Here is a 14,464-nt window from a genome sequence, read left to right on the forward strand (position 1 = left end):
TCCGGGCCAAAATGAGAGCCCAACCAGTGGGGAGGGAGGGGCAGATTCAGGAAATAGAAAAAGTGGAAGGGGCTGGTTCTGGACAGATGGGGAAAGGGCAGGTGAGCACCAGGAAAGATCTAGGAAGGTTTTTGGGTTTTCAGTTCCTGGGCCATAACTGAGATGGGGTGCCCAGGAGGAAGGGCCAGCTGGCCAGGAAAGATGGGGTATGTTCACTGGAGCTGCTGTAACCACAGCCTGGGTGACTGAAACCACAGGGATGAATTGTCTCATGGTTCTGGAGGTTGGAAGTCTGAGGTCAAGGTGTTGGCAGTGGGGGGGTTCACACTGGGGACTGCAGGGAGACTCTGTTCCAGGCCTGTCTCTCCAGCTCCCAGTGGCCGGTAGGCAATCTTTGGCATTCCTTGACTGACAGAAGCATCACCCAGAGCTCTGCCTTCATCTTTGTGTGAGGTTTGCTCCGAGTGCCTGGCTGTGGCCACATTTCATTCATTCATTCATTCATTTATTTATTTGAGATGGAGTCTTGCTGTATCGCCCAGGCTGGAGTGCAGTGGCACGATCTCGGCTCACTGCAGCCTCCGTCCACACAGATTCAAGTGATTCTCCTGCCTCAGCCACCCAAGTAGCTGGGACTACAGGCACCCGCCACCACGCCCGGCTAATCTTTGTATTTTTAGTAGAGACAGGGTTTCACCATGTTGGCCAGGCTGGTCTCGAACTCCTGACTTCAGGTGATCCATCCGCCTCAGCCTCCCAAAGTGCTGGGATTATAAGCGTGAGCCACTGCACCCGGTCCCATTTCCTCTTTTTATAAGAATATCAGTCCTACTGGATTAGGGCCCAATCTAATGACCTCATTTTCAGCTGATGACTTCTGTAAAGACCCTACCTCTAAACAAGGTCACACTCAGATCCTCAGGGTGATACTTCAACATATGCATTTGCAGGGACACACTTCAAAGGGGAGTCAGGGGTCTGGGCTCGCCTGGTGGCAGGCTCTGCAGGAGATGAGTCTGAGGGTCCAAGAGGAGGTCCAGGGAGTGCTCTGCAAGCCACCAGCCCTGAAGATCACTGGCACCATAGGAGCAGGGCAGGATGGGCGGGGGTGGGGTGCAGAGAGCAGAGCAAGGGCAACCACAGAACCTGGGGCCACACCACCTTCTGAGATGAGCCACATAGCCTGGCACTGAGCCTCCTTCACGTGCTGAGGCCACATCTGTGTGCCATGGAGCCTGTGAGCCCCTGGAGGGAGAGGCTGTGCCTGGGACCCTGCGGATTCCCCAACACATTTGCTGAACAAGCAGGGCAGGGAGAGAAAGGAAAGTGAGGTTGAGACAAATATTATAAATATGACCATATCCCTGATGGAGAAGAAAGTCAAGAAAGAGTTCATGTTGAAAGGCAACACGGGCCAGACACACCTGGTACTCAGGGGCCCTGCAGGGTTTTACAGCAAACTGTGGCCACATGGGGGCTGGGAGGGGACAGCCAGGTAAGAGGCACAGTCCCCATCTGAATTTGACTGAGAGACTCTTTGAAGCCGTCTGAGATTTCCATATACGATTTCTATTAATATTTAAGGCAAGACGCATCCCATCCTCCATAACAACACGGTCTTGAAAGAAGCCTTTGAACTACTTGAAAGGTAAACCCAGCATTATTCTTGGATTAAGAACTCTTGTTCATTCAACAAATACAGCCCCACGACGACATCCCTGAACACCAGAGCCAGAGGTGCCTTGGCATGTGCACGCTGCCTGCTTCTGCAGCAGTAGGATGATACGTGTGTGGCCTGTTACGTCACACCGCCAGTGGGTCTGGGCAGTGTCCCATTGCCAATCGCGGGAGGAGTCCTTCAGGGCACGGATGAATAATCACGCTAAGTAGGATAAATAAAAACTATAAATAGCCTCAAATCAGTTCAGGTCAAGTACTACTGCCAACGAGTTACGGAGAAGGCATTCGCTTTTCAGATCTTTTTGCAGATCCACATTGAAGGTAGGGAACTCTGTCTTTACTCCTGAGAGCTCATGTTGGAAGGTACTCACGAGTGAAGACAGAGTTCCCTACCTTCAAGTTTACAGAGGAGACGGGGTGCACAGTGGAAAGGAGGGGAAAAAAACCCCGCACGCATGAAGAGGAAAGACAAGTAGGATGCAGGCTTGGAGGTGGAGGCTCGGTGGGACGGGGAGAAAAAAGGACAAGACCCTTCCCTAGAAGCGCTTGGTGGACACAGTGGGTGCAAACGACCAAGTGGCTGGATGGAGGGAAGAGAGACCCTCAGATGGAGGGAATAGGGGGCCCCCATACAGAGGGGCCCCCCACAGACCAAAGTCAGGGGCACAGAGGTCCGTGAGCTACGTGGAATGAGAGATGGGTCCCTGGACCACATTACTTCCGGCTCCCTGGTGTATCTCCTCCATGTCCTGGCCACCTGCGGGTCCCTGTTCTCCTCCACACTGGCCACTTGAAAATTGATGGGTGGCAATTTTCACCCCTCATTGTCCTAAGGGTCGTGGGGGCTGCTTTGCTTGGTGCTGGAGTCTGGGGTCACAGTGGAACATGGCATTGATTGCTAAGAGGAAGGGACCCCACGATGCCCTGTAGAGCCCAGCTCCTTGGGGCAGGAGGAGCACATATCCACTGTCTGCCCTCTCCCCACACTCATGACCTCCACCTCCCCCAGCCCCAAACATTACAAAAGCTAAAGACATCCTGGGCACCTGCGAGAAAGGAAGAGCGGAGGTAGTTCCCACGTCCATCCTGGTGCCTCTGCCTCCTGGGTGGCGACCTTCAGGAAGGTGAAACCTGCAGCTTGGGCCCTGCAGTTTATAGAATGATATGTTTGTGGTTCCCTAAAACAAAGAGCCGTTGCCACAGCAACCGTGGCATCCCAGCACTCAGAGGCTATTCTCAGACACTAAACAATGAGTTTTGCCTTTCAAATGCATTTGATACAATTTGCTTGGAAGGCATTAACATCCTCTGACAAAACCCATGAGGAAGAGGAGGGCAGGGGAGAGCTGACAAGGTCGAGACTTGCAGGACTTCCAGGAATCACACCCATTCATGAGACAGGAGGGCCCAACAGCCCCAGACACTTTCAATAGGCAAACAGGAAATGGGAAACAGCAGAGGGGAGGCAGGCAGGATCCCTAACCTTCCAGCAGCAGTTCCGTGGAGGAGGAGGGGCTGCCCAGAGGTGAGGCAGTTGGGATCCCTAACCTTCTAGCAGTGGTCCCATGAAGGAGGAGGGGCTGCCACACACCCTTTCGGGGCTTCTTCAGGAGAGACGTTCCACAGTCCCATCTGGGGCAGTTCTCTTCTTCAGGGTCACTGCAAAGATGGCAGCACAGGCCAGAGCCCGCAGCAACCACTTAATCCACCCTGCTCACTCTGCAAAGGACACTGAGTGCGTCCCCTGCTCACAGCCAGCCATTGCTTCCTCCATTTACCATTTTTTTTTTTTTGCCAGTTCATGAACAACTTTGCTATTGTTTACAACGATCTCATGGGATTAGAATACCAAACAGTGATGCCAGTGAGAAGACCAAATAACCTTCATTCCTAGCACCAGCCTCCTGTCACTAGCACGCTGGGCAAGCTGCCCTCAAAAACAGCCCCCGGGCGTCAGTGACAGGAACACGTGTCATCAGGAAAAAGGCATGATGTAGGCAGGCTGGGGGCAGCATCCCAATGCAAAGTACATTTTTGAACAGACTAAAGAACATGTGAACAGTACACAGAAATTCCTCCATCTAGCCATCTATCCATCTACCTATCGATCCATCCATTCATCCATCCATCCATCTTATCTATCAATCCATCTATCTAATCTATCCTATCTATCCATATCCATCTATCCATATCTATCTAATCTATCTACCTACCTACCTAATCTGTCCCTCCATCCATCCATATCTATATACTCCATCTATCTATCCATTCACCCATCCAGCTATCCATCTAATCTAATCTAATCTAATCTAATCTATCTAATCTATCTATCTAATCTATTTATATGTAATCTATCTACCCACCATTTATCTATCTATCTAACCTATCTATTGAGACAGGGTCTCTGTTACACACACTGGAGTGCACTGGCCCAGCCGTAGCTCACTGTAGCCTACAACTCCTGAACTCAAGCGACCCTCCTGCCTCAGCCTCCTGAGAAGCTGGAACTACAGGCACATGCCCTCCTCTGTATGGCAAAATTATTTTCATTAACAGTCATGTAACAACCATCATTTTCTTGATTTGTGCATCAGTTTTAAAACCAAATATTTTGAAAGAATGAATGTCAATTTTAAAGGTATTATCCAAATTCAATAAAATAGTTCATGTAAGCATTGAAATCTGCATATCTGCATTTACTAAAAAAAAAAAAAAAAAATTCCACCTTGTAGTTCACATCCACTGCCGTTTCAAATTTTAAACACAGATGAAAACTCCGAGTGGCTACCTAGAATGACAGCACTGAAGGAACACAAGTTCACTTTGTCTTTATAGTTACTGTGCCCTCATGTCTGTTTCAAATCTACCGTGCAATAGCAGGAATGGTGATCACAGGGCATGGAGACCAGGCCATTCCGGACCCTGCAGACTTCACTCCAGTCAAAAGGCTGTAGCTAAGCCCACTCATGCCTGAGAACCACATGTAACTATAACAGGCTTCCCCAAGTTAATGTTCATACAGAATATGGTATTCGCTAAAGGATACATTATAAAAAGGTGCTAATTTGAAGTTCACAGATACATTTCAACAGCAAATGTAGCAATTGCTTAGATCTTAGACCAACGATTGGGGGAAGGAGTATTTTATCATTGGCGATTTTTAGAACGGGGGGACACGGTGATCATTAAAAGGGAAGGGACATTTAGCTGGCTTTATTGTTATTTGGAATTCTCTCCAGATGAAGCAATAGAAGTGCCCTCCTATTGCGCGTACCTGGGGCAGACAGCGTCACTCACTCCACTCCCAGTAGAGCTCTGCTTTCGGAACATGATGATAAAGCATTAATATTGCATGTTTGGTGAAACCCCGTCTCTACTAAAAATACAAAAAAAAAATTAGCCGGGCGTGGTGGCAGGCGCCTGTAGTCCCAGCTACTCAGGAGGCTGAGGCGGGAGAATGGCGTGAACCCGGGAGTGGAGGTTGCAGTGAGCCGAGATTGCGCCACTGCACTCCAGCCTGGGAGACAGAGTGAGACTCCGTCTCAAACAACAACAACAACAACAAATATTGCATGTCTGGGAGCTGGGCATGGTGACTCACGCCTGCAATCCCAACACTTTGGGAGGCCAAGGCAAGTGGATCACTTGACCCTAGGAGACCAGCCTGGGAAACACAGTGAAAGCCCCGTCTCTACAAAAATATAAAAATTAGCTGGGTGTGGTGACGCATACCTGTGGTCCCAGCTACTTGGGGGGATGAAGTGGGAGGATTATTTGAGCCCTGGGAGGTCGAGACTGCAGTTGGCGGCGAATGCACTGCTGCACACCAGCTGGGGTGACAGAGTGAGACACTGTTTCAAAAAAAAAAAAAAAAAAAAAAAAAAAGAGGCTGGTCACAGTGGCTCACGCCTGTAATCCCAGCACTTTGGGAGCCCAAGGTGGGCAGATCACCTGAGGTTGGGAGTTTGAGACCAGCCTGACCAACATGGAGAAACCCCATCTCTACTAAAAATACAGAATTAGCCAGGTGTGGTGGTGCATGCCTGTAATCCCAGCTACTCGGGAGGCTGAGGCAGGAGAATCGCTTGAACCCGGGAGGTGGAGGTTGCAGTGAGCCGAGATCACACCATTGCACTCCAGCCTGGGCAACAAGAGTGAAACTCCATCTCAAAAAAAAATTATATATACATATATACACACATGTATATACATAATACACACACACACACATATATAGACACACACACACACACACACACACACACACTTGGCTGGGTGCGGTGGCTCACGCCTGTAATCCCAACACTTTGGGAGGCCGAGGTGGGCAGATCACGAGGTCAGGAGAGGAGACCATCCTGGCTAACACGGTGAAACCTCATCTCTACTAAAAATACAAAAAATTAGCTGGGCGTGGTGTCGGGCACCTATAGTCCCAGCTACTCGGGAGGCTGAGGCAGGAAGATGGCATGAACCCGGGAGGCAGAGCTTGCAGTGAGCCAAGGTCACGCCACTGCACTCCAGCCTGGGTGATGAGTGAGACTCCGCCTCAAAAAAAATAAAAAAAAAGAAAAAAATTATACACACACACACACACGCACGCACACACGCATACACATGCATATATTGCATGTTGATTCATTAACGAGGAAGCTGAGGTTCAGAGGAGTGTTTCATCCATGTGGGCTGCAGCAGGTGACAATGCTTCTAGGGTCTGCGCAAGTGAAGGCAGGAAATAACAGGGCTGCTGCTGAGCGCAGAGTCGAGTCTCGTGAAATGCTCTGAGCAACGGTGGGGTCGGGGATGTTCCATCGGAAGGGGCCAGCATGCTGAGGCAGAGCGCCCTGTCTAGTGGCCACTCCAATACTCTGGTCCCGTGACTGCCTCTCAGCCTGGGCCATCTGGACACTGGCCAACAAAGGGCCTCACCACCTGGACCTTGGAGAAATTCCACAAGGGACTGAGACCCGGTGAGATTCTAACAGCTGGAACACACACATGGCCCTGGTGAGAAAGGAGTAACTATTGCTTCCTGTCCCAGCCACACAATTTCCTCCCATCTCTTCCTCACTGATATTTTTATTTCTCTTCAGGACACAGAAAAAGAATATGGATAATTCATAACTAAAGGAGCAACAATGGTGTTCTGAATTATTTTCCCCTCTTTTTAGAACACATCAACATGTAATTTGTGCCCCGCTCGCTGGATAACTCTGAGAGCAGGCAGGTGTTCCGAGGTCCTCAGCCAGGGTCAGGGCCAGGAGGCCTGGGCAGAGCCCTCACCCTATGCCGATGGCCAGCCTGTGACCTCGCATAAGCCAAGAGGCTTTCTGGGCCGGATTTCTATAGTAACCGGCCACTGGGTCTGCCGGCATACGTCGCCTGACTTTCTGCTGTTCTATTCTTTGGCAGAACACCCTTCCCCTGCCTGCTGGCTGCCTGGAACTGAATGAAGCCACCGTGATTTCAGGGAGAGATCCCGGCTCCTGCCCTCCCCACCAGCTTCAGCAGAACTCTGCCCTCTTGGGTCACGCATTTCCTTTCCTTACTTCACCAGCTCTGGTTGTACACATCCGAGACTCCCCAGGACTCTACCAAGGGCCTGATAGAGGGGATAGAACATGAACACCTTTGGCCACTGTGATTGGTTCAAGGATGGTTGATACCCAAAGCCATGTCATTGGCTGGACTCCTGAAGCTCTGGCCAGAGCAACAAGGAGTAAGAAGCTTACTTACTCAAGGAGTAAGGCTGAGGCCAAGCAGAGGGAAGCCAAGTATAGACACGGATAGACGGGCACATTCTATAAATATTCCCTGCGGAGAAAGTGGCTGTTTCTCTCCTGCACCAGGAAAGAACAGGTCTGAATAGTCAGCAATTGACTCAACAAATATTTGTCAAGCACCTACCAGGTGGCAGAAGCCATATTGGTTGGGTGCGCTGGGGAAAAGAGAAGACGTAACACCTGCCTTTGTGCAGCGTGAGTCCGGCGAAGAATGCAGAGAAGCAGGAGGGAGAGTCAGCGGTTCTGAGAATGGCTCAGCCGCCATTGACTCGGCCTCAGGAGCAGGGCACTGGGGGTCCCAGACACAGGAAGGAAGGTGTCGCCTTTATGGCCTTCGCTCTGTGGATGAAGTCAGCACTGCAGAAGGCTGCCCCATCCACATCTCTCTTACAAAACCAAGCCGCAGCTGCCTCCTGCTGAGCTGGGATGCAGATGAATATTCATGGAGAACTGGGAATTGGGAGTTGATGACCAAGTCATTCCAAAGGCAGGACCCTGGGAGGGCCTCGACAAGGTCTAGACCCTAACACTGGGCCACACCTCTCAATGCAGCCCTAACTTCCCCTCCACATAGAAGGGAGAAAATTCGGAACAAACATACAGGGCATCATCACACGGGAATTCCCCATCCTGCTTTCTGGAGCAATTTACCATATTAATTGGCTGTGGCTGATGCTCAGAAATCATGGAAAGCCACGTTTCAACCCACAGGAACCCAGGGACCTCCCTCTGGCTGCATGGTGGGTTTGGACCCTGCCTATTAAGCCAATGGTCTTGCCCAACTCAGGGCACCACCATGACGGCCTTCCTCGGGGGTGGTCTTGGACAGGGGACTGGCAGAGGACTGGAATGGGATCTGTTCTTATTTTTCAGCCTCTACTTGATAAATGAGTCCATGAGTTTGCCATGAGAGGTGAACTTCCTCCTGCTCCATCAGAAGGGACCCTGACAAGCTCTCTGCTGCGCTGCCCAGGGCTCAAAGCAGCTCCCTTCCCACCAACTCCTATGAGCTTGTTCCAGGGTCATGAATGAATGCTGAACGATTTTGGAGAAGGATCTGGTCTAAGGCCAGTAATGAGGCTGCTCCCTGCCCTCACCTCCAGCTCCAGCCAGACTCTCTGCCCCTCCAGGTCATGTGACTTCTCCTTTACCATCTGTCCCCCAGGGGACATCCTGAAGTCTGGTCCTGGGGAAGGAAAATGTTTCCTGAGGCTACGTATCTTCCTGAAGCTGCCCCCATCTTGGTGGACTCCTTGGTCAGGGCAGCCCATGTGCCCGGTGGTCCTAAGGACGAGGGTATACTGATGCCTCCATCTGGCACCTGGATCCACGGAGAATTGGGGACCAGAATCCCATGAACTGCTGCTGCTTCATTAGCTGTTTAATGTGTCCCTTCTGGCTTGGCTAAAAGCAACAGCACTTAGGTACATATGCGTACAAGTTCTTCCTTTTCTGTCTGAAGCCTCCATAACGTCTTTTCACTTATGCTTATTAGAACCAGAATTAGAAACCTTTCCTCTGTGCAATTTAATTCTACCCAGCATATTCTTACGAGGCTCCGATATTTGAAATCCCAAAAGGCACTTCAAGAAAGGACTCTCGATTCTCTGTCTGAATTCGGGCTCAGCTCAAAAGAGGGTCTCAAATGCAGGGAGTGGTGAGGGAGAGAGGTTGTTATCTGTGGTGGCTTCTGAGGCTCAGAGAGGTGCCGTGGCTGGTCCAAGACCACACGGAAAATTCCGGATTGGAACCCTCGTCCCTCTGGGATTTGGTCAAACGCTTTTTCTTCAGCTCCACTACCCAGGTGCTTTTGCATATTAACATAAATTAAGATCTCTGTGACTATTTCCTGACTCCAGTGCCAGTGGCTAGAAATTCAGGGGTTGAATCCCTTGCCCCAAAGGCCATGCGGGGCCCCCCTCCCAGGCTTATGGAGGATCGATGGGCTCTGACAGCAGGACACCGGCGGTGGGACACTCTCTCCTGGCACCAGCTGAATGGGGCCTCGGCTGGCTTCCTGCAGTTGCTTCCAGGCCTGGAGAGCCAGGGACTCCCCAGGGAAGGGCACAAGCAAGGAGTCAGGGAAAGCAGAGTCCACAGGGATCCCAGGCCTCTCCCAGGAATGGTGACAGAGCTTCCTGGCTTTTGAGGGTAGCCAGATGTTTCTCCGAGTTTCAGGACCCTGCTGTTGCAACTGTGCTGTGCTGTGGCCCACTCAGTGGTAGATGCTGTGCAGCTCTCCAGTGTGAGGCCCAGGGGCCGGTGCTGTGCCTGCCAGGGCTCCAAGCTCCCCGGCTAGCCTTGGGATAGTTAGCCCAGGCACCCCAATGTCTATCCCGAGCTCACCAGCTAGCCTGGGCATAGATAACCTGGGCAGCCTGATGTCTACTCTGAGCTTCCTGGTTAGCCTGGGTATAAACAGCACATGCACCCTGATGTCTATGAAGCCAGCCATGACTCTAAATGTGAAAAGGCAGGTGCACTAATCGGGCATCCTGGTCAAAAGAAGGGCTGTGGTCAGCTGGGGAGGAGACTGGGCTTCGGGGGCTGCTGGAAGAGTCTACGAAGAAAGTTGGGGAGATGGATGGAGGTGCGCTGAGAAAAGGAACACCCTGAACAGAGGACTGAAAGATGGGGCAGGGACAGCTCCTGCCTGTGAGCTGCCTGGAAGGGGCTTGGAAAAGAGAAAGCCGGAGAGGCAGGTGGAGCCATTCAGAATTAGGAGCTTCTGAGACTTCCATTCAAGTCACCTGGAAGCGGGCATGCCCCCTCTGTGAGGCCGGGGGCATGTGCCCATGGAACACAGAAGTCAAGACTCTTCTCTGCTCCTCGCCCACCCCTGGGCTTGCCCCCTATGCTGGGATGGGGAGACCCTGGGCTGGGGCTGGGGAACACGATGTCTGCTCCCATCAGTCTGTGTACCCTCACCAGAACCTCTGCCCCACTGACGCATAGATTTTCCCTCCACAGAACAAGGAGGACTGAAGGGGCTAGGGTCCCAGCTGCCACCTGTGGATAGGCATCCTGAGAGGATAGAGCTCCCGGGGCCATCAGCCACATTTGCTCAGGTGCAGAATCTCCAAGGGGGATTTCTCGCTGGGTCTGTGAGTCATGAGACTAAGCAGGGGTTGCCAAGATTCCCAGGACCCTTTCACATTCTGAGTCTGTGTTCCCTGGGGTCACCAACTTTTGGGCATCCCAACCCTGAACGACAGTTACTTCTGGAAGCACCTTGAGAGTCTTTCTTTTTGTTAATAGAAACAGAATCTCTGTCTGTCATCCAGGCTGAAGCACAGTGGCCCGATCATAGCTCATTGCAACCTTGAACTACCAGGCTCAAGCCAACTTCCCATTTCAGCCTCCTGAGTGGTTGGGATTACAGGCCTGCACCACCACGCTTGGCTAATTATTTTATTTTCTAAAATTTTTGTAGAGATGAAGTCTCACCATCTCACCCAGGCTGGTCTTGAACTCCTGGGCTCAAGCAATCCTCCAGTTTCGGCCTCCCAAAGTACAGGGATTACAGGTGCGAGCCACCTTGCCTGGCCAAGAGTCTTTCTACAGCTTCACCATGAAGCAGGTGGGTGAATCAGGGGTACAAGATAGACACAAACCTTAAAACAATGGCTAATGGGGTTGGTTACAGTGTCTTATGTCTGTAATTCCTGCACTTTGTGAGACTGAGGTAGAAGGATGACTTGAGCTCAGGAGTTTAAGACTAGCCTGAACAATACAGGGAGACCCTGTCTCTATAATAATAATAATAATAATAATAATAATAGTAAACTCCAGGGGGCTTGGATTGTCCTCTTCTGGGTAGATCCCAATAATCTTTCTCCCCAGGTGGATGGGTGAGCACAGAGTTCTAGAATTCCAGAGCTCTTTTGAGTATACTAGATCCTTTGGCTTTAATTTTAATTTTTTTTTTAAGAGACCAGGTTTTGCTCTGTTGCCAGGCTACAGTGCCGTGGCCCCATCATGGCTGTGGCTGCTCACTGCAGCCTCAAACTCCCAGGCTCAAGTGATGCTCCCACCTCAGCCTCCTGCACCCAGCTAATTATTTATTTATGTTTTTGTAGAGATAGGGTCTCGCTAAGTTTCCCAGGCTGGTCTCAAACTCCTGGCCTCAAAGGATCCTCCCAGCCCAGCCTCCCAAAGTCTTGGGATTATAGGTGTGAGCCACCACACCCAGCCTGGATCCTTAAATTCACTTGCAGGAAGGGAACCCTTGCTAGAGAGGCGGAAAACATCAGTGTGAATTCCCCAAGCCCCCAGGGGGACACACTGAGGACCAGGGTTAAAGGGTGACTCACTGGCATGATGCTGGCAGGTGAGACAAACAGCATGGAGGAGGAGGAGGGAAGAGGAGGAGGAGGAGGAGGGAGGGAGTGGGGAAAGGGAAGGAATGAGCAACGGAGAAGGAAGTGGAGGAGAGAAGAACGGGTGGCTCTGCTCGGCCCATTCACCAAGTGTTTCCAGGCCTGGTGAGCTCCGGGGTGGGATGGGAGAGGGGCCACTGCAGTGTGGAAGGCAGGCAGAAAGGCCCCTGGGCTGTGCCTGTAGCTAGGAGCTGGGAACCAGTTCTATAGCCTACAAGCAAGGGATTTAATACATATCTCAGAGTGATGGGGAAATTGATTTTCCTTGATAAAATGGTCCAGTGAAAAAGATCATGACAGAAGCTGCCAAGGATTCCTTTCCTTGGCAGTATCTGGTCACTGCTGCAGGCTGACATGTGACTTGTCATTAATAGGTCACAGAACAGGAGCAGGGGCCAGCTGGGCTAGTCTGTGCAGAGGCAGGCTTAGGTCAGAGGTAGGGCAGACCCCAAAACTTGCTTGCAAAATCAGCCAGGAGCACAGCGGTGAGGGGTGGCGGTGCAGGGAGAGGACGGTGATCCCCACGGCTTTGCTAAAAGGCGGCAGTGGCTTATCCTCATGTCCACAGGAAAGGCCACCTCTGTGCCATCTGTCCACGCTGGCCCAGCATCTGCAAGCACAGGAAGCCAAGAGGCTGGCCTGGTCCTCCAGGAGGGCAGAACTGTGTGGATTTTGCAGGAGTGAGGGGAGGTCCTGAGGAAACAGCTGCAGGTGAACAGCAAACTGCAGGGCAGGCAGGAGGCAGGTGGAGGTGAGGGCGGGCTTGCCTGCGGCCTGTGGGAGGGGAGGGCAGGAGCCACGGTCCCAGAGGTCAAGGTGGCAGAGAGAGAAGCAGTGTTATGGGCAGCCTTAGCAGGAGTGAAGGGGTGGCTCCGGAGTCAGGGCTGTCGGTTCCAGCCCCAGCTCCATCCCCACCCTGGGGACCCTTGTCAAGTGTCTGGGCTCCAGGATCCTCATCCTCCTGCGCCGAAAACGGGGCAGTGAAGGCGCCTCCCTAACAGGGCTGTCATTAGGATTGAGCACTGAGCACTGAGCCCAGGCCTGGCTCTGAAAGGGCTGAAGGCACAGGAGCTATTTTTGCTGCTCAGATCAAGGCAGCAGTTGCCTCCTCCTCTGGGAAGCCATCCTGACTCTATGCCCCATTGGGATTTAGCACCCCCTAATGCTGGCCTCAGCCTTCCCACCCTGATACCTACGGCAGGTATAACATAAATGTCCTCCATCTGTAGGAAACCAACAGCCAAAAGTCCAGCTCCTCAGCTATGGCACAAAGTCCTGGTACACCTGACCCCTGGACCTGGCGCAGGGCCTCCATGTGGAGAAATGACCTGGGCAGGGACAATCCAGAACCTGACCCGAGCAGGCAGGACCAGACCAAGAGAACAAAGGGGGCCGGGAAAGGGGGCAGAGGCCACACAGGACTCCGGGAGCCCACCTGAGAGGGTGTGCTGCGGTGTGGAGCAGGACAGAGCAAAACCAGGGGGCCCGGGAAAGCCCCCAGGGTGCACCTCACCACCCTCCTGGACCCACGCCGGAGGCACAGAGAAGGGGTGGGCAAGACCACGTGGAAACAAGACCCGGCCTCCACCTGGGCTAGGACATGTGCCCTGAAAGGCAGGCGGGGCTGGGGAGGCCCAGGCAAGGGGAGAAGGCGCTGAGGATGCTGGCAGGGCACGGAGGGAACACCTTACAAGAGGGGACCAGGAAGGAGGAATCTGCCTTGGTCATGACCTTGGTGGTCTTCAGCCCTCTGCAGGAGTCAGAGCTGAGGAACCAGAGGCCAACCTGCTGGGCCAGAGTCCTCGGTCTCAGAAGGGTAGGAACAGAGATCTGCAGGGAGCCAGGAGCAGGGGTGGGTGGCGCTCAGGGGCAAGGGAGGAACTTTCTGGGAGAATGGATGCAGAGAGCAAGAGGAGAATGCACCAGCCCATGCTTGGCTCAGGCCAGTGCACCAGGGCACACCCTGTGAATGCCCGAGTAGTGTTTCCCACCAGGCTGGCATCCACCCCATCAGAGAGGGCTCGGGGCTGTGATAATAATGGGGTCAGGGGGTGCTTCTCACATGTGGTGGGCAGGGGCCAGACAGGCTAAAGTCCTGCAATGCATGGAACGGGCCCCTAGGGATTGTGAGTGACCCACCAGATGTTCAGACAAATGCAAAACCTGTTTATCTGCACAACCTCCTGCGTGTTACTTAGAAACACCACACAAATCTGCACAGCTTTAATACTCCCCGAATTTTCCAGGAATGCAATGAAAGACAGCATGGGCTTTGTTTGGTTTGGAACTTTCCTAAGAGCTGTTGACCATTTTGGAAGCCAGCCCTGCCTTGGACCACACCCGACCCATGGCTGAGCATCTCCCAGCTGCCAGAGGAGCTCTGGGGTTCATGGTGACCGGATTGGAAGGGAATGACCATTGAAACTGCACTGGGTCTTCTGGGACAGACCCCTCCCTGCCTACGGTGTCCGGTCCCCCCCACCGAGTGTTCCTGCTTCATAGAACAGTGTTCCTGCTTTGTAGAATACAATGGGTTTCTTTTCTTTTCTTTCTTTTTTTGAGACGAAGTCTCGTTCTTGTTGCCCAGGCTGGAGTGCAATGGCGCGATTTCGGCTCACTGCAACC

General features: G+C 52.3%; 1 protein-coding gene and 1 non-coding gene across 7 annotated transcripts in view; both read right to left on the minus strand.

The window, feature by feature from the left end:
* Positions 1-14,464, minus strand: part of SHANK2 (SH3 and multiple ankyrin repeat domains 2) — a 695,443-nt gene that overhangs the window by 406,721 nt on the left and 274,258 nt on the right. The gene's annotated exons all lie outside the window — the stretch shown is intronic.
* On the minus strand, positions 1,989-2,097 carry MIR3664 (microRNA mir-3664). Its single transcript, NR_106648.1, has one exon. It is a non-coding gene; the product is annotated as a microRNA mir-3664 (primary transcript).

The sequence above is a fragment of the Pan troglodytes genome, chromosome 9 (genome assembly GCF_028858775.2).
Source record: "Pan troglodytes isolate AG18354 chromosome 9, NHGRI_mPanTro3-v2.0_pri, whole genome shotgun sequence".
NCBI classification, from domain to species: Eukaryota; Metazoa; Chordata; class Mammalia; order Primates; family Hominidae; genus Pan; species Pan troglodytes.